Genomic DNA, 26,746 nt, shown 5'->3' on the forward strand with positions numbered 1-26,746 from the left:
TTTGTTTCTTTCATGGATGTCAGATTGTAAATTTACTTATTGGATGATTAAATAATTTTTGGACTAATCAGCATTTTGGATTAAAGGACAAAATTTAATTACTTGGAAAGTTTTTGGTATTTTAAGTAATATTTTAAAGATTTATTTTAAGTAAGACCAGAATAGCATTAAAACTAGAACTATTTTCCGACTAGAGGCAAAATCTTTCTTGCCCTAGACCCCAAGAATGATAAGATTTTCAGACTGGATTATGGAAATGACAATATTCTTAGTTCAGTGTGAGAACTGGACACTTAGCTCTAACAAGCAGCTGACTTGTTATTTTCTAATATTTTCCTTGTGCTACTGTTTTAATCAGAATCTAGCTAACTACTTTCAGAGGGATAGCTTCATCTTATCTCTCCAGGGCACATTGCCTTTGATAATCTGGCCTGTTTGACCTTTGCAGTCAGACTTTCTTCCTCACCTCTGTACCATAGCCTGTAAACTTGTGGTTTTAAGCTAGGACAGCCATTGGGTTCATTTTTCTTCCTTTTGGTTTCTTTTTAATCTTTTAGGGATCACTCCTTTCATTTTCCAGTGTCCATTCTATTGAAAGCTTATGTTTAAAGTATTTTGTCTGTGTTTTGTTTGGTCCCATTTAGAAGGATATGACTAATTTCTATTAGTTTTCTTAGTAGTATTGGAATCAAACAGTACATTCCTAAAAAGTAAATTATTACTTTAGTGAGATTTCAGCAATATGCTAGTCATCTTTCATGTGTGTGGGAGTTGGAGGTTGATTTTAGGTGTCTTTCTCAATCATTCTCCACTTTACTTTTTGAGACAGGGTCTCTCAGGGAGCCTAGAGCTTGTTGAGTTGGCTGGACAGGTTGGCCAATGAGCTTCAGTCTGTGGCTGACTCATGACTCCCAAACTCTGGTGTTAAGCAGTATCCCACAGAGCCCCGCCTTTGATGTGAGTACTGAGCTTTGAATTTAGATGTTCCTTCTTGTGTGGCAGATCCTTCACTTACTGTCTCTCCATAATGTGTCTTAAAATTCTCATTCTTTTGAGGATTCATACACATTTGAAATATAATTATATTATATCATCCCTCCTCTTCTTCCAACTCCTCTAAAAATCCCCCACCACATCTTCCTATCAACTTATATCCTCTTTTCAGAGCTCATTGAGTGCAGCCAGTATTGTCTACAAATGCATGGGTGTAGGACTATCAATTGGAGCATGGGGAACCTACCAGGATCTGCTTTCCTGAATAAAATAAACTCTTCTTGAGTAGCAGCCAGCAGGTGCCAATACTCCTCAGCTAGGACTGTGGCTTTGTGAGTTCCTTCTCATCTGTGCTGAAATGTTGACTGGTTTGATCTTATGTAGATCAGAGTGACTGTGAATTTAGGAGTCCAACAGTATTGTCTTGTCTAGAAGGCGATGTTTTATAGCAGTCCACCCTAACCTGTGGAGCTCAATCTTCCCTCCTTATCTTCTTCAGGGTTTCATGAGTCATGTGGGGAGAGTGTGTGCTGCAGATGTCTTGTTTAGTGCTGAGTACTTACATTACTCATTTTCTGACTACTTTGAGTCTCTGGATTAATCATCACCCACTGCAAAACAGAAATTTCCCTGATGAAGGCTGAAAAATACCTATTTGTATTGTAAAATGAACAAAGGGTGTTTTGACAGTTGTTAATTATAATTTCAACAAAGGCAAGTGATAGTATGGTATAGCATGTATGGGACAGAATTATCTGAGCGCACAGATCATTGAACTAGAAAGGTTGTAGATGCAACAACATGGATAGCTTGTTCTTAATTCTCTCATGGATTAGCAGAGGGCTTTTGAAGCTTTCTGTTCATGCTTGATTTTCTCATTTCCCAAATAATGATAATATCAATATTCATATAATTGTGAGTCACTTGCTATAAGAATTTTTAATCCACTTTGAAAAAAATCAACATTACATGCAATTATACAATTTCTTTAAAAGTTATGATTTAGCTTTATAAAATGTTTATTATAAATATTTTGTACTACTTAATTTGTGGATATTCACTATATTACTTATTTCATTCATAAGAAATGCCCAAACTATGAAAACACTAAAATAGTTACAGTAGATTATAAATTACTATGTAGGGCTGGAGAGATGGCTCAGAGGTTAAGAGCACCAACTGCTCTTCCAGAGGTCCTGAGTTCAATTCCCAGCACCCACATGGTGTCTCACAACCATCTGTAATGAGATCTGGCACCCTCTCCTGTATACATAATAAATAAATAAATCTTTTAAAAAAATAACTATGTAACTAATTTTAAGAAAATATTCATATGCTTAATTATCTGGAATCACATTGCTTTCTATTTATGTACATATTTTCCTATCTTTCACTACTTTTCCTCATAATTCAATAAGGTTTAAATAAATAATGAAATAGCATGAAACAGCATTAGAAAAAGCAAAAGAGCCACGTTTTAATGACAGACATTTACAGTATTGATCCCAAATTGTGGGGCCCATTACTTTTAAAAGCATAACTTCAAACACAATACTAGATTTGTTTTAAATGTAACTATGGAGTTGCCAAGAAGAATCTTTTCCCATTTACATCAAAGATGAAAGCTGATTTGTGATAATGCACAGGCTATTTTCCTGTCATCATAATTGGACTGTTCGCCAAACTGAATTAACAAGAGAGAGATGAGTAGAGAGCCTGCCCATTAATACCTTCCTACATATCTAACCAGTGATAAAAATCTTAGATTGCAGCTGATGCCATCAAAATACTTCTGCTTTCATAAAATTCCATATGCATTTATATTTTCATGAGAATATATTATTGTAAGATTATGGAATACATTTACTCTAATTTAGCAAATTGGAGCAGAATTTTGACTTGGTAAGATTTTGTTCACCATTTTATTTATTTAAATTCATGCTAGTGGTGAAGGTCTGTCATATCCAGTTTTGGAGTTTGGTGTGTGAGTGTGACAAGTATGATCTGCATCCTGGGTGCCATTAGTAGAGTTTACAGATAAAATATAAGGTGCTTAGCTATATTCAAAATTCAGGTGAACAATAAATATTTTTTGGCATATATATGTTCCAAGCAACATTTGAAAGATACTTACAGTAAAATATTCATTTTCAAAAATCCAAAATACTTTTTTTTTTCATCTTTAACCCTTGATTCATGGATCCATGTATTCTGCCTGTGGAGAAGCAGCAACATATATAGAAGAATGTATGTTCTTATTGGACAGTTATGAATTTTATGATAATTTTATGTTCAAGGTGCTATCTCTCCATAGCACTGGCATTGAAGCCATAAGCATTAGTCAGCTAGTTCATCATCCCAGCAGGTTATGGACAATGATGCAATTCAAAATCTGAAATTCAAGTGTATTTCTGTTCGTTAGTTCTGGCAAGACTGTTACTCACCAGTCATCAGGAGAGTGTCAACTCCCAGTCAGTAGCCTTATAGACTCATATATAAACTATTCTCCCTAAACTAAATCTGTCTTTGTAATATCGATGCATCGTCAGATAACTGTTTCTAAAATTTTCTGTTTCTTCCTTGCTGTTTTTATCTTTTTGCTTTTAAAGATTTATTGCTATTTGTGTGTGTGTGTGTGTGTGTGTGTGTGTGTGTGTGTGTGTGTGTGTGTGTGTGCAGGTGCATCCAGTCACTTGGATAAGGAGCAATAGGCAGTTGTGAGCCACCTAACATGGATGCTGCCACCTGAACCCTGAAAAAAACAGCACACTCCTGACTATTGAGCCATTCCCCTAGCTCATGATATATTTGTTTAGTGGTCTTTGGTTCTTATTATACTAGTTACATGTTTGTATGATTATCAGCTAGATCCTGACATTCTAACTAAATGCACTGCTTGTTAGTATATAGTCCTAAATTCTAAGTATTTCATTCCTAACCAGCCATTCCCGCTTTTCTAATTTGTCCCTAAGAATATCCTAACTCCAACATTTGTCTTTTACTTTTAAAATAAATTAATACCTCATCATTTTTGTCTCATCAGCCATTTTGTTATCTCCATCTTCAATGTTACTAGTTTTTTTTTTTTTTCAATCAGTGGGCATCACAGTCCTTTATGGTGGAGTAGAATTATTGTGACATGGTTTTCCAGAGCCTTTTCCTCCTTTCACAGTTTACTAGTTGTAATCTTCATCAAGTTGCCATGTAGTTCAGTTGCAGATCTCTGCAAAAGAAAAATGGCAATGAGATAGGCCACATAAGGTAATTGTTGTGATTAAATATTGTGTGTAAAGTACACAGTCTATTTTTTCTGGTGCATGCTAAGCATTATAACATTATTACAACAGCTATTGTCATCATCACCATTGCCATCATCACCACCACCACCATCATCATGTCCATTATGGCCATCTACAGGACCTAAATCTCCTCGTACTTTCAACCATCTGTCCATCAAACCTATTTATAGTCTACCCTACTCCATACATGCACATTAAGAAAGAGAAGTTTCACTTGTGGTTAATAAATATGAACCTCAATTGGACCACTATGCTGCCAGCACTGAATTTGCATGCCAGAGACTCATTCCACCTCCCTTTCATGGTTTTCATTCGCTTACCAGCTTTGGTCATCTCACTTGATATTTGGATCTGCTTTGTTGAGTAAATATAGGTAGATTGACAAAAGCTTCCACAGTCTTATTACCTCATTTTCCTGCCCAGAGTCACTCTGTAGCTACTGGCTTCCACCCTTTGGCTCCAAATCTACTCTCACCTGTCCTTAACCTTACTTATTTTTGCATGTGCATTATATCTTCCCCTTCTTGTACATTGAACATCTAAGAGTGTAGTTGGAGAGTTTTCTCTCTGGGACCCGCCAAGCCCCAGCAGTCCCTTAGCCCACTTATAAAATAAACATATAGATGCTTATATTATTTAAACTACTTGGCCATTAGCTCAGACCTATCATTGTCTAGCTCTTACTCTTATATTTAGCACATTTCTATTAATCTATACTTTGCCACGTGGCTCGTGGCTTACTGGTACCTTACATCTTCCTTGTCCTGGCGGCGGCTGCAGGCAGTGTCTCTCTGCCTCAGCCTTCCACTTCCCAGAATTCTCTTCTCTGCTTGTCCCGCCTATACTTCCTGCCTGGCTACTGGCCAATCAGCATTTTATTTATACAGAGTGATATCCACAGCATAAGAGTCATGACAGACTATTATATCCAAATGCCATGTTTCTGATGTTTTCAGAGGATCACCTACATCCCAAGTCCCAACTTAAAATTCCTTAGCACAAAACCTTTGTTCTCCACTTGGTTCTCATAGTGAACTGCTTCTGCACAAGGCCCAGGCACTGGCCTCCTACATTAAAAATATATTAATTTACCTAATCTTTTTGTGTTGCAGTCTGAAAAAACTAAATTACAGAAAGTAAATAATGCTTACCAAAATTCAGGGAAGAATTAAATTGATAATTCATGAAAAGAACTGACAATCATGTTTTATGTGAACATTAACAAATAATGACAGCTATTTTCAGTCTATCAATATTATTTTCTCCTCCATAAAATTGACTCAAAATGTGCTGATATGATGATGACAAACACACATAAATATAAAATATAACAGTTTTAAATGTCATCAGATGTATCTCAACATAAAACAAAACATACTATTTGTCCTAGATTCGTAGAAAAGCTGCTCTGATTTGAACTGCTCATATGACACTCCTTTGAAAGGTACCTAGAATAAAGAATGATGTTTAGCTGTATTTAAAGTGTAAGGAATATATTAAATGTCTTCCACATTCGTTCATTCAACAAGTAGTTATTAAACTCTGAACACTATATGTAGCATCCTAAGACTTGTGTGGGTTGTAATTATGAGTCTGCTCCAGTACTTTTATGTGAAATTTGTAAGAGAAACATTGCACATAAATGGCTGTAAGCCCAACCATTTCTTTTCTTTGGATAATCCTTTTTGGATTAAGTAATAGCAATGACTGCTCTTCCTTTTTAGCACTAGATGAGGTCAGCATTTAGGAGTCGCTGAAAAAGAAACACTGGAATTCATTGGATTAAATTAGTCTTTTGCTCAGATTCCTTCACACAATTTCTCACCTAATTGGTCAAATCTAATTTGGTCTAATTTCCATGCAAGTAGACAGTATTTCTCAGTGCAAGTAAATCTGAAAAAAAAAAACAAACCCTCTTTATACTAGTTGAATATTTTGCATCTGGCATAGGGAAAACTACTAAAGGGACTGTAGACTGTGCCTCTGTACCTGAACACAGGTGGTGGCATCAGCACATGTGCACATTCAGAATGCTAGAGAATCATTCTCACAATCTGGCTTTTTTGCTGCAAACAGGTAAGTTACTTCATTCCTTAACCTTAAACATGCTTTCCAAATAAGAGTGAGGAAAGATAGAAGTAAGGAAATGATAGAACATTTTGCTGATAGAGTAGCCCAAGAAAATAAATTCATATTTTGATGTTTTATAGTAAATAAACTATAAGTTACTTAAGTTATTCTTGTGCTGATAACTGTTATGGGAAAATATTCCAAATTATTGAAATTTTATTTTCAAGGCATGTTATAAATGTTGTATTATATTACTATAGTAAAAATAAATTTGTTTTGACTATAATAGCATATTGTCATTATTATTATCTAAAATAAATATTTCAATTATGCCTTATGCAACGTCTTTGTAATATTAGAAACAGGTAATCATTATTTATCTAACTGGTAGCCTATATCATTAGCTCTGGGCACAGTGAAAAAAATCATAAGAGAACTTTGGGATATTTAATGAATTCATCTCCTGACTTCTTTGGGGGAAATCACTTTAACATTTAGTATTCAGAGGTCAAAATCTGTAACTGCAGATTAAAACTTTACAGCTTTCAGGTTGGAAGAGTCTAACTCCACCCTGAGATTATAGACTGTCTCTTTGATTATAGGAAGTAGTCATATTAGTGGGCAGCTTGAGGGTTCCAGCACTTGCATCCCATTGGCTTTGAGGCTCGCTGTCATAGAAAGACCTTGACAGCATCTGGTAGGGTCTCGCTCCATGCAGTCACTGCTCCTACATTCATATCTTGCCTCCCTAATCCCAAAGCTCACTAGTACTTGGTTAACTGGATCACTTTGAGACCAGCAGCTACATATCAGTGTTTTCTTTGAGAATAAGAAGTGGTTTATGCTTGCTCCATTTTGAGAAATGGAAATAGATGACTCAAAATCAATCATAGCTTGCTTAGTAAACTTTGTAAGAAAAAAGCCCCTGACTTTCATTTAAATCCTCATGCATTATTGTTAAATTTAACAGTTTTAGGTCTTAGCAAACCATTGTCTTATTCATACACTTATTGTCATTCATAATAAGCTTCACTTACAGTGGCCATGCTTTTTAAAAAAAATTTAGCTTTTCATTTGTAGTGTGAGGCATCTATTATTAATGAAATATTGTTGTTTTTCTTCTTGAATTGTCTTGAAAGAATAGTGTTCTCTTGTTTGGAAAAAAATGTCCTTTGGACAGGAGTATTCTTACAGAAAAATCATTATATCCACATATGTTCCTAAGATTCACTATTAAACTTAGTAGTCCCATCACACGTGAGCTCCAGATATTGTTGCTTTAATGCATTCCCTCACTACTTTGATAAAAGCCTTAAGATGTTCCCACCAGTTCTTTGATGATATCCTCTGATGTTACAGTACCTTTCTTTTTTTTTTCCTCAAAAAAATCTGTTTTGCATAAACATGAGAAGTCAAGGCAGTGTGAATTAAGGAGTAAAGATATTCAAGTTTTAGCAACAAGAATGCATCTATTTATAACCAATTCTCTCCCACATTGTAGCGATCTCTTTCTCAATGTAAGGAAATATTATTTTAGATTTCGAGAAAATATGAACAATTAGCTTTAAAAGAAGTCCAAATATGTCATTCAAGTTTATAATTTTGAGATTTGTTCAGCAGTGTACAATGAACTAATGAGATTTTTAATGGAATTTAGGAAGAGGAGAGTCATATTGACCTAGATATTGACTTATTCTGATTCATTTCTCTGTCACCCCATCTCCTGAACGAGTTCCACATTCTGCTTGATGGCTGTGACGGCTCTAAAAAAAAGTTTAGTTTTTAGCTTCCAGGCACTCTGTGGGGGATTATTAGTAATAACAAGCCATTGTAGATTATTTATTATATCCAAAACTAAATTTAACATTTTTATTGGGGTAAACTGTTAGCAAATCACCCATGAACTCAAATTTGTCTGTTTTAACCCTGAAGTTGGCCTCTATTAAACATGTCTTGTTCAGGATTAAATGCTACTAGCCAAAGAGCCCTCATGCATTACTGATGTTGAAGGCTGACTCCTCTATATTGCTTCTCAGAGTCAGGTATGCTGTGTCTCCCTGAGCTTACATAACCTATTTAGTTGCTTTCTCATCATGTATAATGTAGCTCTTCCACTGCTTAGGCTGTATTATATATATTTTAAAGCTAAGAACGTTCTTCCACAGTTTTATTCTAGGAAATAATGCCATTCTGCCAACTCTCTATGGTACCTGTGGGATTAAACTTTCCCCATTGTGATAAAATGTCATTTCCACTTTTCTTCCTGTACTATGTGAACTGATGATATAGACATCTAAAATCTGACTGTGTCTGATATTGTCACCCTGTTTTCCCCCCTTAAAATGAAGGTTACTGGGTTTCACACCCTCCTTTGCCCTTCCTCTGTCACACCTGTTGGCTTTCTCTCCTACCAGACTGGCAGCTTTGTATCTGCAGCAGAAGGGGAACATTTGTAGGTCAGCACATTGTGAGTGAGAGGGGTTTCTCTTCTCCTTTATTTTGAGAACTGCCCCATCTTGTACTGTCCTGGAGAGGTTAGAGTAGACCACAGACAAACTGTTTGCATGTGTGCATGTGTGCATGTGTGTCCAGGTATATGTGTCTTTGTTTCAGAGATAATATCTAAGCTACAGAAGCATAGTGAAGAATGTAAAGCCCATGCCAATTGTACTTTTTAAAGCTCTGTCTGCTTTGTGTTGAAACTGGACAATGAAGTACAATTTTTCTACATGTTTAGCAAGGTCTAGACACAGAAGCAAAAAATGAAAAATCTCTTCTGAGCATGCCATTGTTTGTTAGGGCTTTTCAGATACTCTATCAAAGTCACCAGGAATAGTCACTTTTCTCTTGTTTAAAATGGAAGTTCTTAAGAGGTCTAATTTTTCAATGCTCTAATTTTATAACTTCTAAAGTTTGTTGTCTGATTTTAGTTTGCTTTGTTTCTTAAATCACTGGATTTTGTAGCACACGCAAGAGAAAGCTCCTGGCATTCAATACATGGGTTCTACTTGCTTTAAACCAGAACCAATATTTTTTATAATTATGCTTATATTCTAAAATATTTGTTATTCTTTCTCTCACCTTTTTGAATATGTTTCTTTTTTAATGTCTTCTTTGTATTGTTTGTTGTGCCTTATTTCCTCATTAGTTATCACTAGCAAAATAAAAGGATAAATTATAGGTTACAGTACATGTGTTACACTATGAGATCATGTCACTCATGTACCAACCAATGAAATTAGTATATTTAATAATGCTAGTATACTTACACACATTTACTTGCATATTGGGAAAATACTTCATTTTGAAGATTGAATGGATCCTTTTGGTCTTTGTGTGAGGACAGGTGACAATGGCTAAGAATAGATGAATTGTATAATGGGCAACCAAGGATTGAATTTCCCTATGAAAACTTCTACCAAATGAAAATGGGATCCGTTTAAAAATGTCTCAGCTGTAGAAATATCTATCGTTTTTTCTATTTTAACTCTGTTCAAATAAAAGGAAATACAGTATTCATTCTTTACCACACAGTGTAAGATTTTCAACCCTCATCAATTTCCATGCTGTGTAGAGAGTGTGGAAATCTGGGGTTAAACCATAGAACTCAATCCTAAGTAGTGATGAGAGGGCTGGGCACGTGACAGGAAAGAGGAGACGGTTTTCTGTAGTTAGGACGGTCCTGGCATTGTGGGTTGTGACTACGCATTTGTGTTTGCCAGGTTCTATGTTTTTTGATTCAGGAATTTAAAGATGACATCACAGCCTGTGCAATTTTTGTCTATAATAGTCTTTAAAATTGTTTTAATTTTGACAATATTGTACATGTATGGATATGATTCTTATCATATCCATATCCCCCATTTTTCTCTTATCCCCTCATTACTGCTTAACACTTTCAAGTGTTTTTCTTTATGCTTCCTCCCTTCTTTCTATAACTCTTCTCTGATCTCTTCCTCTTATCTTTTATTTTTAGCTACTATAAAGAATGAAGAATAAGCTTATAGATTATTTGATGGACTAAGTTTGTTCATTATATAACATTATAGGAGAGCCATGTTTTGCTAAAAATATAATTCTATGCAACAGGTCAGATTGTCATAGCCACTGTTCCAATTAAAATTCCAATTAAATAGATAAGTTATCTCCTCTTAGCTTAGCTTGTGTTAAGTTTGCATGTTCTCTCTCTCTCTCTCTCTCTCTCTCTCTCTCTCTCTCTCTCTCTCTCTCTCTCTCTCTCTCTCATTCTTTTTTGTTTCTCCTTTTAGTTTTGGTGCCTGTCCTGGATCTTGCTCTGTACACCAGGCTGGCCTTGAGCTCACAGAGATCTGCCTGATCTGTCTGGCTCTGCCACCTAAGTGCTGGGATTAAAGGCGTGTGCCACTGCCACCTGGCACATGTTAATTGTTTTTAGAAGCTGGTAGAGCCATTGAAGGGTTTGAACAATAAATGATTGACAGAAATGCTGACTATCACTTCCTATGGAATCTTCAAAAGCTGTTTATTACTCACCATATTCTATGTTCTACCCCAGTGTGCTGAAATCATATTTGGAGATGAGTGTTGTTATAGGTCTTTTAGTGACCAGAAGGAACAAGGCTTCCTCACCATTGCAAACACACACACACACACACACACACACACACACACACACACACACACACAGAGTAGTTTTTGGAGTTGTTGTTATGAGAGCATACTTCATTCTAACCTGTCTAGCAGGGAATAATTGTACAGTTGCAAAGGACTGTAGAAGACTTGTCATTTTTCTAATCTCTAGGTAGCTGAAGTGTCAATTACGAGGGACACCATCTAATTTGGAACACCCTAACATTACAAAGAAAGAAGATAGACTTTTATTTATTTTACAGATAATATGTTGTCAAGTCTTTGTATACCATGCTCAGAGTAGATGGAAGCCTACATGAAATTTTTTTGTTTGTTTGTTTGAAGAATTGCATATAACTCTTCCTTTCCAATATTAAGTTTATGTCCTCTTCTTTAAGGTCATATTAGCTTCAAAATATAAATGCCTTTGGGAAGGAGATTATTTTAATTCTTATCGGTTGTTTATTCCTTAGTGAATAAGGTATATAATGAATTAGAGTGTTTTCTAAAAAGAGTTTTAGCATAAAAAATGGAGAGATAATAAGGGACCATGGCACCTGTCTGGAAACAGGAAAAAGGGCAAAGGGCAAAAATTTTAGTTGGACTTTGTCTTTGTTTAATACTCTAGTGCATGTTACAATTAAATATAGGCTCTAGAGAAATCTTAGCATTCTTAGTATTATAGAAAATTAATTGATATTTATGCCATAGGGGTTTCTAGAGACTTCTGTTCATGAAAACCGAGTTGTTGGGGACAGAAAACTTTGGGAAGGAATTTGATTATTTTGAGTGTTTTTACTGCTGTTGATGGAACAGCAGCGAATGCATGAACTTCTGCCGAAATTGTTGAGAAATCAATGATTTCCAGATTTCGTTGACAGGGACAAAAAGTATTTAGAAGTGAAAACATCCCATTTCTGTCATTCTATAGTAATGTCCATGCATGGAACACGTCCAGTTCTGTAGGGAGTGTTTCCAGTTAAGAACATCACCATTTTAGCCCAGAAAATTTTAGTGTAGTTTTAAAGGTATTTTAAATGTTTAAAACTATTTCACTTACTATATCCATAGTTTCACTCATACTGGACCTAATGTCAGATTTGTCATTTACTGTTTTTCTTAAAGTGTTATCCAAGCAACATTTGGTCTTAACACATATATAAAAAAGCTTTTAACTTTCTAACTTCTGTCTTTCTCCAATGTGCCAATGAAATCAAGCTTTTGGATGATATTTTTTGACAGTGTTCTTATGTATAATATTAATCTTTCTAAATATAGCTTCTATTAACTAGTAACATAAAATAGACAGTTCTATATATTATATCTTATTTTTGGTTTGTTTTCTGTGATCATGCTAATTTTAGATTTTGTGTTATAAGATTTATCTTTTCCTTTGGCTTAATTTTTAGGAGATTTTAGTTCTGTTCAATGGTTAATATTAAATGTTTTCAATAAAATAATTATTATCTCTAACTACTAGATATGTATCTCTCTCTCTCTCTCTCTCTCTCTCTCTCTCTCTCTCTCTCTCTCTCACACACACACACACACACACACACACACACACACAAAGAATATCCCTATGGGCATAATATAACCACAATTCCATAAACAAAAATCAACTCTTATTAAAAGGATGTTTTGCCCAATAACCTTTTACTTTTGAGAGTTCAGTGAAGCTAATATCTGAAATAACAGGAAATATATGATTTTCCTACCATTGAAGGCCAAACATAAGAGTTTTTAATAAAAATACTTTTAGAGTCCATTTACAATATTATGCTAGCTGTTACATGACAACCAGAAAGTTTTCTGTGTGAGTTGCTAATATTTTTGACTTAAACATCATCTCTTACTGATCTTTGCCTTCATGGCCACTGCAAACCAAATCCTCTCTCATTTTCGTTTCTCACCTCACTGTTCTCTGTCTTTCCAAAGGCCAGATCTAATGAAAATAATCTCATCCTAGCATCAACTTTATTTGCTATTTCACATATTTTCTTACTAAATTATTATTTTATTGTCATGAACTAATTTAAGCCATCAGTGATTTATCCTTAAAAATTAACTGGAAGGTAAAAACAGCTGGGCCTTTCCACCACCCATATTGGCAGGTCATCTGGTGTTTTCATTGTACAGGTCTTATTTGGGTGACCATGTTTTTGAAATTTCAGGAGTGCAGCTTCCCTACAATATATGGAAAACAATATCATAAATAAATGTATAAGTATTGTACTTCTTTTGCTGGGGAGGCTAATGTAAAGGAAACCATGGATTGTTTTTAATTCATATTATCTCCTATGTGACAAGACTTATTCTAAGCTGTCATAGTAGCTTGGTTGATATTTGACCTCTAATTGCATAGAAATAATGCCTTTTTGTCTTTGAAACAAATACCTGAAGAAATACCAAGTTCCAAGGAACGTATATATTTGGAATCACATTTCTAGGGCTTTTCAGTTCATAATCAGTTAACTTACCACTTTGGTGCTTGGAAGGGGACTTGTGGGAAGAATGGCTGCCAGAAGGATCTGCTCACTTGAAAGCCCAAGGAAAAAAACATAAGGACCTCCACTGGAGACCCACAGAACTCTTCCAAAGCATGTCCCCAGTGCCCAATGCCTTCCACTAAGTCCTGCTCCTTTAAATGTTCCACTATTTCCTTGTAGTGTCAAGCTCTGACCAAGCCCATGAGCCTTTGGAGAACATTTGAGATCCGAACCACAGCAATACCCTGTATTTTAGTGAATGCCAGCTTCTTTTCCAACAGACAGGTTTTATTGGAGGTCAAGAGTGCAACTGTTTTGTTGGAAGTCAATAGTGCAGTTACAGAAGGGAAGAGGGCCCTACAGATATTTCAGTTGTAGTAATCAGAGAAAAGGAAGGAAATGGAAGAGGACACCTGAAGACCTGAAGCAATAGGTGAATTTCTGAGTGTGGTACCCTGGAAAAGCATGAAGATGAAGGTGGTGAGTCCTATTATTCTATACAATTGATGTTCACTGAAACAAATGGAAGAAGACATTAAAAGCTTATCAAACACATGCTATTGGTCTAGAAAAGGAGTTGGAACTGAAAAATGACTCCCACTGGTAATATTGATGAGGCTAGTTAAGGTGTTCTGATCAGAAGATTTTAAAAGACAATGTAAAATGAGGAATCTCAGGTAGTGAGTACAAACTTTTCTGGAGCTTTCAAATGGGGACAAAGAAATAAAGATGTGCTGTGGTCATCCATTTGTGGATTGTGTAAATATGCCATTACAGTAATAGAGCTGTGAAGTCATAAATGATATGTGCCCTGAAAAGCACACAATGTTTAATATCTTGTTCTTTACAGGAAAAGTGTATCAAATTCCCTTATAGAAGACATTTGTGTTTTGTTTTGAAAATTAGACTAATCTACTTGCTCCTGACCTGGATTCCTATTAGAATCATTTGTGATATTTTAGCCCCTCACATCAATTAAATCTCATTGAGTACAATAAATAAATAAGTAAATAAATAAATAAAGGTGCTAAGTGATTTTAGAGCAGTATTGAGGGTCAAGAGGAAGGGTCTTGCTTGTTTTGTTTCCCGTTTAGTGAAGAAACATATACCTCAGAAGCTCAATTTTGTATTTCTTTCTAATCTACATGGGAAGATCAATTATTCTTGGTCAAGATTCATCATGAAGTCTTTGAGAGCAATTGAGATGTAAGAAAACTTGCATTATGTTACATTTGGGGGAAAAAAAGCCTTAAAGCCAAAACTCAGTCTATTAGTATCTGAAGCCAAAGTGCAGTTCTTAACTGGAAAGTGGGGAAGGTCAGCATTTTGAAGAAGCTTACTTACTTGTAAGGCAGACTGTGTCGCAATAACTGTAGGGTCTTAGTCCACCCTGATAACACCCACACACCGCCTCTGTAAATTCTGGGGGAAATGTTCATTATGGGGCAATAATGGCATCGAGGACTGAGGCTTTTTCTGTAGCCACAGCACTGCAGAAGAGTTTGACTGGAATGCGCTTTCTCAGATGAGTAGCAGGTTTCAGATAAAGAAAGGAAGTCGCCTTGACTTGAAACTGCTGTGTCATTTCTTCTTCCTTAACTGAAATTCCAACCAAGGTTCAGGAAATGCCCTAATGAGTGACTTCTCTTTTCTCCTTCCTCAACTAAGTGGATTCCAAGCCCTTCTAAGTGTTCATTACTTGTGAACAGATCCTTGACTTTTGTGCTGAAGTTATGGGCCGAGGGACTGTGATTTAGAGCTGTTTGTAGGGGTGATGGCTCTGCTAGAATCCAATCACTGCTGGTAGGTAACCAAACTGGAAGGTTAATTTTCTGTACTTTAAACAAATATGGAGACAAGTTCAATCAATACCTGTTTTACTTTGATATGTGGAGCTTGCTTGTAATTATGCCTTCTTCTTGTGCGATAACCAGCTGTCAGGATATTAGAGCAGTCAAACAATGATTTGCTATAATGTGGATGAAATATAACTGGAATGCTATTAATGTCTTATTTTAATCAGAACGTAGAAATCACTGTTTTAGTTCATGATAACCAAGGAAATTTCTTACTCTAGTTTAATATTCTCAGATATTTACTATATTGAAATATAATTTAACATTTTTATTGCACTGTATGCTATTTTATGAGTAAGTGTTAATTGCTATTTACATTCTAAAAATGTCTATTTTATTTGTTTTTAAAGGTAAGAATATACAAGTTTTGTTCATAGCAGGAATAATGCCAGGCAGGATTCCATAGCTTAGACTATGCTATTCTTTTTGAATGTATATAGATCTAAATATTTTGTTTAGATTTCAAGTATACTGAACTCATAACTTTTAAAGTAAAAATTTTAAACAGAAACAAAGAAGAGTTACTATAAGGTCTTAACCATTAGGCCTATGGTTTTTTATATGTGCACAAACATAAATATAGAAGTGTTATATATGAATATGCACATATATTTGTTTCTGTGATTATTCCAAATTATCAAGGCTATCTCATGTATTTTGTTAGGAATAGACATTTTGAGAACAGCAATGAACCTGAGGTAATATTTAATTTTGCTTAAGTAGTTCATTGGTAATTTATTTACTAGAAACTTCATTTAGTGATAAAGAGCTTTCAATGCCCTTGACGGTTTTTCCGTCTTCAGAGGCTGAGTCAACAAAGCAAGCTGAAACGGAATGGAGAGTTCAGCAAGATCATGAGAGAAGGCTGCTTCATTTGGATCTTACCCGACACTGACTGTAGCTAGACACTTTCAAGCAGCGTTTGAATTAAATCTTTCCCATGTTTGGTTGAAAGCAACCTTAAATAGGTCAAACTTGAGGTTTACGCTTGAGTGTTTAAAGAAACGCTTAAAGATATGAACTCAATGGAATACACGTAATCTTTACATTCTCTCTTCTGTGGGTTTGACTGTTACTTCCTAGTCTTTGGGTTTTATTTTATTTTTTTTAGCAGTAGAGTGGTGTAGTATATGAGCCCATTTGGCTGAGCTGAAACTGGAGATTGATGTTAAAAGCAAAATATTCAGTTGAGGCAGATCCAAGCCCCTCCCCTCTGCCTCAACTGAATGTACCAGGCTCTGCTGACTCCCTATGGGAGATCTTGACTTGTAGGAGGTGGGAATAGGGGGTGGGTTGGAGGAGAAGGGAGGTGGGTTGGGGAAGAAGGCTGCGGGGAAGGAAGAGAGAAGGGGGGGGGATCTGTGGTTGGTATGTAAAATGAATAAAAAATTTCTTAATAGTAATAAAAAAGCAAAACAAGTTTCTTAGAAGTTAGCTCAACTTTAATGTCTTAGAAATGAGATTTTAATCCTAACTAGTCAAGATACTTGCAAGATGTTTGTCTATAATGCCAAATTTTAGCACAAGTACACTTTTCAGGAATTGTGGTGATTTGCATAGTGGAAACAGAAATAATTTTAAACAGTGGCTGGGATAGTCAGAAAGGAGAAATAAGGAAAGCAGAGACTGAAAGAACAAAGTGTCTTTACACAGTGGTTTGAATACACTGACGAAAGCTGCTTCAAGTGGAATCATGTGGATACTGATGGAATACATGTGGAAATCCTGTAGGTTCATCTTTTTTTGTCCGTCCATGTACAATTAAAACTGCTTCATATCAGCTCAACATTGCAGAAGTCTCAGGGAGATCAACTCTTGCAGTTAAAAACAACCAAGACTGCATCAGATTAAGAAATATAGAGTTGATGGATCGAAAATGTCAAAGTTTGCAAACAACAAATCCCTATTGTCACCCTGTTTACAAATGACACGTTGCTATGGATACCTGTTGGCAACAAACAAAGCAACAGTAGAGAGTAAAATATGTTGTTATTCAGGTTCCCCAGGCAGTGCTTTTTATGACCTAGCAGAGGAATTCAAGGCATAAAGCAGTAGGAAGGACAGAGGCACCAATGAAAGAGCAAAACTACTAAAGACTGGGTAACAGATTTGTAGGAGAGAAGGGAGAGTGAGAGAGTGAGCAAGAAGTGAGTCTATGGAACTTGCCTTCGCACAGTTGTGAATTACAATCTAGGACTCTGTGAAGGTGAGTTGCAGGTGTTTGGAGATGTCTCAGCCTTTGGCTGACCTCCCATCGTGAATGCAATTGATAGCTGGTCTCGTCATTCCGTGAAATTGGATTCTTTGGGACATGGAAAGCCCTGGCCATTTCAAACTAAAACAAGAGCAGTGTAAGAATGGAGGCAATTTACATTAGAAATTAAGAGAACTGGGCAAAGGCAAGTATTGGAAAGGTGAAAAGATTGTGCAATTTCCTGAGGAGATCAGTGCTAAAAAGAGGTTGGCTGCCAAGCACAGTGGTGAACACTTGCAATCCCTGCCCATGAGTGGAAGAAGTGGGAGGGTCATGAGTTCAAATTCCAGGTCAACATGGGGGAATAGTGAATCTCCATCCAAAGAAAAAATCTTGGATAGTAAACCCTTGTTACTGATTTTTAAAATTGCTCCAAGAGAAAACAGATGGTTGAGTCCAGTAACACCAAAGACCTATTAGGTTGCACTTTTTTCTTTTATCTTTTCAGGTTCGAAAGAGGAGGTGAGAATTTGATATAGAAGTTTCACTTGATGTACATTTTTGAGACTAGGTCTCAGTGAGGCAACAAAAGGCATTCAAGGGGCTTTTGGGTGAACTTCTTCTAGGAATTCCATGTTCTCGTGTCCATTTCTGAGTCTCACTGAAGGGTTTTCTAAATCATCTCTTGTATGGATTGAAACATAATTTAGCTTGCCCAATAAAGATACTATGTTTATGTTCTATCCAATTCCACTGGATCAGACACTTCTACCCTGCCTTCTTCTTCCTCCTATATTTCTTTCTTACACAAACATGTTTCTAATACTTAGAAGACTGTGTGCACATGGATATTGGTTTTCTTAGTACTTAGACCCAAATAAGAATGTGAGTCAGGACTTTCCACATAATTAGATATTGGTTTTCTTGTCTTCCCCTTAGCAAGAGTTATTCTACTAAGCATCTTTACACAATGATCCAGATCAGGACCTGCTACACTGGAGATCATCTATAGGCATGTGGTGGTGTTCACCTCTTCTGTTTCCTTAGAGTAGAAGTTCTCAACCCGTGGGTCGAAGCACCTTTGGGAGTTGAGTGACCCTTTTACAGGGGTTGCCTTTCAGATATCTTGCATATCAGATATTTACATTATGATTCATAACAGTAGCAAAATTACAGTTAAGAAGTAACAATGAAAATAATTTTATGGTTGGGGGTCACCACCATAAAATGAAGAACAGTATTAAAGTTTCACAGCATTAGGAAGGTTGAACCACTCTGTCTTAGAGACTTTGCCAATGCAAACACACTCAGATCCACTGAACTACCTCTAGCCAGCGGAGTTGTGGTAGGTAGCATTTTAACTATCAGATTTTAAATGTTGGTAAAATTCTAGGTTTCTCTTTAGTACATTTTAGTGAACAGCCATCTGGCCTTTGACCTTCCTCTCACATGTTTCTCTCCTATTTGAAGATCACTTTTCTTCTTCTATAATTATAATTTGCAGGCAATTTTCCAACAAAGGATAATTTGTTCTTTCTTTTGAAATTGTACCTACATTATAAATCTTTTTTTCTATGAAGCCCATTCAAATCTTTTGAATTTTTCTCAGTATTCTCAAATTTTAAGGCATCAGTGTCTCTCTCTCTCTCTCCCTCTCCCTCTCTCCCTCTCTCTTGTAAATGAAAATAGCCATCACTTATGAGCTTCTGAGTATTTCTTGTGAAAAGTTCCTTATAAAATGTTCGGAAAACCTTGAACAAATCTACTCTTAAACTGAGTAGGAAGAAATCAGAAGATGAGTGTGCTCAATGTGTTACCCAATGACACCAACCTCTGAAGAAGTGGGACACCATGCCATTTAACCTAAATTAATATCTCTATAAATTCAGTTAAGTTGAAGGTATAGAAATAAATGAACGCTCCTGCTGCTGTATGTACTGGATTCTAGAATGGTGGTGGTATCTGCTGATGGGCAATTCTGGTATTCCCACAATTATATAAAGAGACAAGTGTTAGAAATGCAGATGAATTCTCTGAGTCTGAGGGTGTGAAAAGATCACAGAGATATGAAGGATGAAGTGTATCTTGAAAAACAATTGGCTGTTCTCTAAATAGACAAACAATGGAAACAAAGCTTTAGACCAAAAATGGAGCAAATGCAAAATACGGCACAAAATTTCCTTTAGAGTTTGAGGCTATTGTGAGGAGTAGAATGTAGGAAGTGTGGACAGATAAGGTGGAGACAGACCTTGACAAGTGCTGTTTATTTTAGGACTTGAAGGAATTTGATGAGAAGTGTAGCTTGACCTGATCATGCGTCAGTATCAGTATCTTGACCTTGTTGGCTCTAGCCATGTAGAGGAGAGATTAGAAGGTAAATGGCTGGGGTGGCTAGCTGTGCAATTTTGTTTACAGAATGCTCCTATGCCTGCTTTAACCCATTAGGGTCTCAGTGTCCAGAGGAGGAAGTGGACATGATCTCCCATCCCTAACCCAGAAAGTCTTTTCAGCTCACATTTGCTTTCAACAGAAAAGCTAGTTCTTTCCAACAAAATCTGACTGAGCCTATAAACCACTTAACTGTAGGCCTATGCCAAAGCAATATGTGGTCAACACAAAATAAGCTCAATGGTATTTTTGTAGACCTTTTTTCTTATATTGCTTTTTTTTTGTCATACTAGTATTTTATTTGTATATCATAGTTTCTGATTTTGTATTTTTATTGGTTTTGTGTGTGTGTTTGTTTTTTTAGCTTTTTCCCATTTTTATTCTGTATTTTGTGTGTGTGTGTGTGTGTGTGTGTGTGTGTGTGTATGTGTGTGTGTATGTTGGTTTGTTTTCTAAAGAAAGAGTGAAATAAAGGGCATGGAGTTGGATAGGTGGAGAGATAGGAAGGTGGGGAGGATCTGGGAGGAGTTAAGGCAGGGGGAACCATGATCAGAATATATTGAATAAAATTTTTTTCAAATAAAATTAAAAAAAATGTATATGAAATGCAATGAATGGTATCTCTGGGGCATATTTTCAAAAGAGGTGTATTGTATTGTTGGCAATCAAAAAGCACATTGCTGAGAATATTATAGACCCCATCTCATGAGAGAACTGAAGGAGATATGCTCTGACATTTTCCAGTGTAGAAAGAGTCATTTATGTTAGCATACATTATCTCTTAAGCAAGTTGTTCAAGCAAACACATGATTCAGGGATTTCTCTGTGGTTGCCTGGTGTGGAGTTGGTGGAACACAGTGACTAGGAAGTCAGACGGTCAGCATTTTTAGTTTGTTACTCATTTCCCATGTGATTTTGAATAAACTATAGGAACTATTGCCGAGTGTGGAGAGTGGAGGTCTGGCCCCAACTGAGTGTAAAGGATAAAGGATCTCATGGGGCTTAAAGCCCACTCTTGAACCTGAGGACAGCTTTGAATTTATTCTTAGGAGGTCAAACTTGCATTGGACACAGGAGCTCTGAGACTGGAAATCAACCTCTGAACATAAAAAGAGGCCTTTCTCTGCCTCCTTACGAAGTCTCAATTTCACATTTTTGACAGGCTTTCAAAGCACGAATCCTAACAATAAGCTCCTGCCTCATATTGAACTTCCTCATATTATCTCCTATTAAAGCAGTTCTCCTAGAGCTCTGCTTTGGGATAGAACTTTCCGAGCACAATGAAGTAGAGAGTAAGGTAGCTGTGCATAATTTGAGAAGTAACTGTCAATTTGCCTTTTGTCTATAAGATATTGCACTTTTCCCTAACCTCCAAAATCTATTGCCAATTCATTTGATTTCTGCTGGTTGTGCTAACACGTCTCCATTCCACTAAACACAGCCAGTGGGATATATGACCATGCTTTTGTCAATTTGTGTAAAGATGGAACAATTCACCACAGCAACAAAAATCATACTCACAATTATCCATAATTTTCTAAGAAAAGGAACCACTTTATAAAATAATGGGTAAGGTAATATTAACTCTTTCAGTGGGAAACCAAAGAGAGACCTTTAGTACTAACCATTCCTGCCTGGGTAGTAGTCTGTTTTGATGAATTTCAACACATGCCCAAATCAGGTACATTTGGTGAAATCTCCTTCCCCATTCCCCTCCTCTTCTTCCTCACCTTTCTTCTCCTCACCTTCCCTCCTCTCCCCGCTGTTACCTCTTTTTTCTCTCATGTCTTCACATAGTTGCTTTCTTCTTAGGTGATAATAGGAAATACTGATTATGTATTAATTATGCACTTTTTATGTACTAAAGGCTTTCCACCAGCTGCCACATTTGAGTCCAACAATACTCTTGAAACAAGTGGTGCCGACACTGTTGCTCTAAGGGGAAAAAGATGATTTTGAAGACGAGTTGACTTTCCCTCGATGGCCAATGGGTGGGCAGTGGACTGGGACTGGAATGGATCTGGCTCTGTATGATGCTTAAACTCTTCACTTGGTGTAGACAAGCCCTCATCCTTACAGCAGAAAGGGGGGGGGGACTGTTCAAGAGGGGACCCGTCAGAATCCACACTACACTAACTGTTTCCTAGGCTCACACAAGGATAACGAGGCCTCTAACTGTATTCAATTTGCAAAAATAGCAGATGCAGAGGTAACAAGGGACCAGAAAAGATGTCTGCATTTCATGAAAGGAAGGGGCAAAGTGAAGAGACTCATTAATGTCGAGGCAGTAGATGGATAACCAGTGACAAATATCAAGTAGATTTGCTTCAGTTTGGGCAGAGAAAGGTCATTGATTATTTTTGGTTAAACTGGTTCACAGAGGCCAGGTCTCCACTCAAAAAGGGAATTAATTGCTTCCATTTCCCACTAATTGCCTCAACATTTCCCTTTGCTTTGTCATTGGAGATTTGGTCAGAGAGGAGAAAAGTCAGAAGTCAGAGTTTGATGGAATCTACATAAAAAGGGAATCTGAGGAGACCAAATTATGGCATTTGGTGTAATAATGATAATGATATTTAGCATTTTCCCTGGGAGTGCTGTGGATTTTTAGAGCCCTTTTCAATCTTTAATCAGACCATAGGGCACATTTAAAAGAGTTCACTGTTTTTATTTCCATCTAGAGGATAAGGCATCACAGAGAGATGAGCTGACCCAGGGCAAGTCTCCTGAGATGTTAATCCTGTACATTAGATCATACCCTCCAATGTTGAGTTTTAGCTGGAAGCCTAGGCTCTTCCCAGTGGCGTAGTTCATTCCTGTTCCATCGGTCTTTTGCACACTGCTGTTTGAGATTATGGTCTCTAGTGAGGACTGAAAAGTCACCCACAAAAACAGTATGAAATCATTTGATATTGTACACATTTCTTAATTTTCTGCTTCTTCATATTGGGGTTGTCATCATGTGACAAGGCATTGTATCTTGGGTTTTCTGGAAGTTAGTCCTTAAAGTCCTTTATAGCTCCAAATCCTTTGAAACCTGGACACTTTATCTGTCAAACCCTCATTGTTTTGGAGCCTAATGTATCAATTTAGTAGAATAGTATAGTATTCTGCACAAGTTAGGTGAGTGTTAGATCATTCTAGATTCTGTGTTTACTGACAGTTCCTTCTGAGTGAGACCTGTCTCTTGTGGAAGTTCCAAACCCACAGTAGCAACCACTGTCTTAGCTGGGAAACCTAAAATGCAAGCCATTGTTACGTGTATCATGCATTCTTAGAGACATATATTAGAAAGAGTGTAGGCTTTAAAGCAAGATAGTTATATTTCCAAAGCGCCTCTCTCATATCCGCTGTTTGATCCCAGGTATGTTATGTGATTTATGGAATTCAGCTTCTTGATTTGTGAATCTGATCTATCTACTAGGACCTTTATGGCTGTTAAATCAGAAACCAAGGACAAAGCTTATCAATTAGTGACTGCACAGAATAGCAATCTTGCAATGTTGGCCATTATGCTTATTAGTGCTATTAATGGATATTGGAATATATCGAATGATTAACTATTAATGAGATTATAATTAAACATCATATGCTGTTTAGTCTACTGCTTAATAAAATACTGTATTTGAACAGGAGGCTTTCAATACTATGGTGCACTTGAGCTGGATCATATTCCTGTGGTCCATGAGGTAGCGCCCAATATTGGAAATGATTTGCCAAAATTAAGTAGTTTTGATTGAAACAAGCCTAGCAATTATGTTGTCGAGTTATATCTATTGTGCAATTAAGTGTACATGCACACTGGCAGGAAATATCTGCTCCAAAGCCACAAGGCTGGTCGTTTAGTGGGGAGTCAGGTTTTATGACTGGCTGGCTGGATTTTAAAACTTACATCTAACACAGCTTTGTAAGCACTGGAATGTATGTCCACATTGGCATTTGTCAATGAGCAGTTGAATTACTGTCACCCCTATGTAATTTCCATAGTCATCTTTCTTTTGACAAAATGACTTCTCATACTGAGAATGAAAAGAACTGCGGACACTGGCATCACTTTCCCCACATCCTCCATGGGATTCTCCTTGATGTTTTGCTTCATCTGAGAAAGTATGGTGATCACATGCCTTTGTTTGGACACACGTGTTAACCTCGTAACTAAGAAATATGGTCCCATGGGCATGTGTGTGGTCCCAAGTTTTCTTCTACAGCTCCTCTTTTCCATAGCTCTCAGAAAATCCATGAGCCTTTTCTCCTCTTTGTGAACTTACTCCAGTGTGAGCCCTTGATTGTCAAACCAGCAGCTCACAACTTTTTGGACTTGCTGTTCCTAAACAATGCAATGTAATAAAACACTCTTCAAATACATAAACAGAACACACCTACAGAAATAGCAGACCCTGAGATTGTATACATGGGAAGCCTGGTTTGACTATTTTGATTAAATTGACTGCTCAAGTCAGTCAAAATGTAATCACCAGTGAAGGCAATGGTTTGACAGATTTTTTGGCCTGCTGATTGCTGATTTGGTTGTCTTGCCTGTCAGGTTGAAGTGGTCAGATTGACTGGAGACATTCTAACAGACAAATTTGACTCAGGAGGACGTGGGTGACTGTATACCAGAATCTACTTTAAATAACTTTATTTGAAATCTGCACCTATTTCCCTGAAACCAGGGAGAGAAGTTTGAAAGTGACATGCTACAGCATTTGACTTTCTAGACTGAGATGTCTCAGCAATAGTTAGAGTTGGCAATATATATTTATAGGCTACAACACAATCACATTTTCCTGATGCATACACAGTTCAATAAGACTGAAACTTTATTCCAACTTGGAAACATCGTAAGAAAATCTCATTTTTGCTGACTTTTCTGAAGGGTTGATGATAGACATATGACAGTAAGTAACTTCTCAGATATCATATAGCTCATTTAATCGGCAATGCATTTAATCAGTAGTGGTTTTTAGTAAACAAAGTGGACCTTGCCAGGAGTAACAGTCATTCTAGAGAGAATTTATGAGAGAAAACAAAACACTGAATAGAACATAAGAGACAAGAAAATTTGGCTGAACTTATTTGAGCTAGTTTTGAAGGAAGCCATTTCAGGTATCATTTATAATGTCCCCTCAGAAACTTGATTTTGTAATGAACTCCTAAACTCAGGCAAGACAAAAATAACACTGTAAAAATGGAAAGAGTGATTTATGCTTATATTAGAGTCTTGGATTTTATGGGGAAGACATAATGAGGTTATTGTCTGCTCTAAGCATATTTTTATAAAGTCTGGTTTATGTTGGTTGAGTAGCCTAATGTATTTACACTGAGAATCTGAAATATCCTGTTATTGTTAGAACGAATTATTTATGTGCTGCTCCATAACTGCCTCCAAATTCTTACTTTTCATGTGAAAATGTTTTGTAAATGTTCAGGATTTAGATGTTATCTCATGTACTTAAAAAAATAAATTCAATGGTAAGTTTAGGTAGAAGTTACGGGCAGAATGTTTGCAAAGACTTTAAAATAATGACAAGTTTCTTCAAATAACCTAACACTCATATTTTCTCTATGTTAGAGTCACTTAATTTATCATGCTTTTTTTTTTTTAAATTTGTCATTGATCAAGAGAAAGGAAGCTTACTTTGGCTTTGCTTTCAAGTTTATGTTTCCTAGCCATATTATGAGTAATTGTTCTTAGCAATTAAGCCTTTTACATGAGTGAGACAGCTATGCAAAATTTCTTACTAAAAAGGATACTATCAGAGGGGCTTTGGGTATATATGTTTAAATATCACATATTCTTAACAAACTGTAATATCATTATTTATACTGTTTCAGTGATCAAGATGCTTTGCATCATTTACATATTTAAGATGGTTTTAGTAGGCTATGCAAAAGTATTATACAATTTATCTTACGAAGAGATGATTTGTGAAATGTTCCCTCCTCGGCATTAGAAATTTTCATGAAGACACTTGTTATCTTGTGTAGCAAAAGTTTCATGATGGCTACTGATTAGAAGCAAGGAATTGATTTTGGATGCTTGCTTTGTTCTATCACGTACTTCCAATCTTTAACAGATTGGGTAGGGCATAGTGAGTAAGGATTCTCAGCTCACTGGCTGGACATGATAGATGAGAAAAGGGAGACAGAACAACAAGAAATGGATACAATTCAAAGCAAACAGTATGTATTCAGCAAGTTGCGCCATTATCATTAAGACTATGAATGTAGGGGCTGGGGAGATGGCTCAGAGGTTAAGAGCACCGACTGCTCTTCCAGATGTCCTGAGTTCAATTCCCAGCACCCACATGGTGGCTCACAACCATCTGTAATGAGGTCTGGCTCCCTCTTCTGTATACATAATAAATAAATAAATCTTTAAAAAAGATTTTAGAAAAAGACTATGAATGTAATTTTTAACTTAGAAGTGAGTACAAGGATAGAGGTAAGTAGAGTGGGTTTGCTTTTGAATCTGTAATCTTCATTTCTCTGCACCTTAGCTAATTAACTGAAATATAAATAAGGAATGGTTGTTATAGGTGATTAAGTTAGAGATCACAAAAGGGACTAATCAATGGATATAAAAATTCCATGTGAATAAATATTTTGTATAAAAATCAAATTCAATGATACTTGATTGCTTATCCTGTAATCTTGCAGCTGCATATTAAAAATTTCAGTCTGTATTATATATATTAAGCCTCTGATGGAGAGTGAAGTTACCAGTTGTGGAAACATTGAGATGTGAAATTGTCTGTGCACTACATCACTATTTTTGCTGTGCTCATGGGAAGTGGTAATATTTAATGTTAAGAAAATGTCTACCATTTTGTCATTGTAAAGTACAAG

The 26,746-nt window shown here is 36.4% G+C and overlaps 1 protein-coding gene and 1 long non-coding RNA gene across 3 annotated transcripts in view; one reads left to right on the plus strand and one right to left on the minus strand.

The window, feature by feature from the left end:
- Positions 1–3,126: 3,126 nt before the first annotated feature.
- On the minus strand, positions 3,127–15,029 carry LOC119087575. The gene is made up of 3 exons (XR_005091033.1): positions 14,804–15,029; positions 4,015–4,216; positions 3,127–3,208 (listed from the first exon to the last, which is right to left on the minus strand). It is a non-coding gene; the product is annotated as an uncharacterized LOC119087575 (long non-coding RNA).
- Tfec (transcription factor EC) overlaps positions 15,001–26,746 on the plus strand; it is a 68,674-nt gene continuing 56,928 nt past the window's right edge. The window contains exon 1 of one of the 2 annotated variants that reach the window (XM_037203506.1): positions 15,001–15,262. The gene's annotated coding sequence lies outside the window, so the exon portion shown is untranslated. The remainder of the gene's footprint in view (positions 15,263–26,746) is intronic. The other variant, XM_028871772.2, reaches the window with a different exon arrangement.

Source organism: Peromyscus leucopus, chromosome 3, assembly GCF_004664715.2.
Source record: "Peromyscus leucopus breed LL Stock chromosome 3, UCI_PerLeu_2.1, whole genome shotgun sequence".
In the NCBI taxonomy this organism is placed as follows: domain Eukaryota; kingdom Metazoa; phylum Chordata; class Mammalia; order Rodentia; family Cricetidae; genus Peromyscus; species Peromyscus leucopus.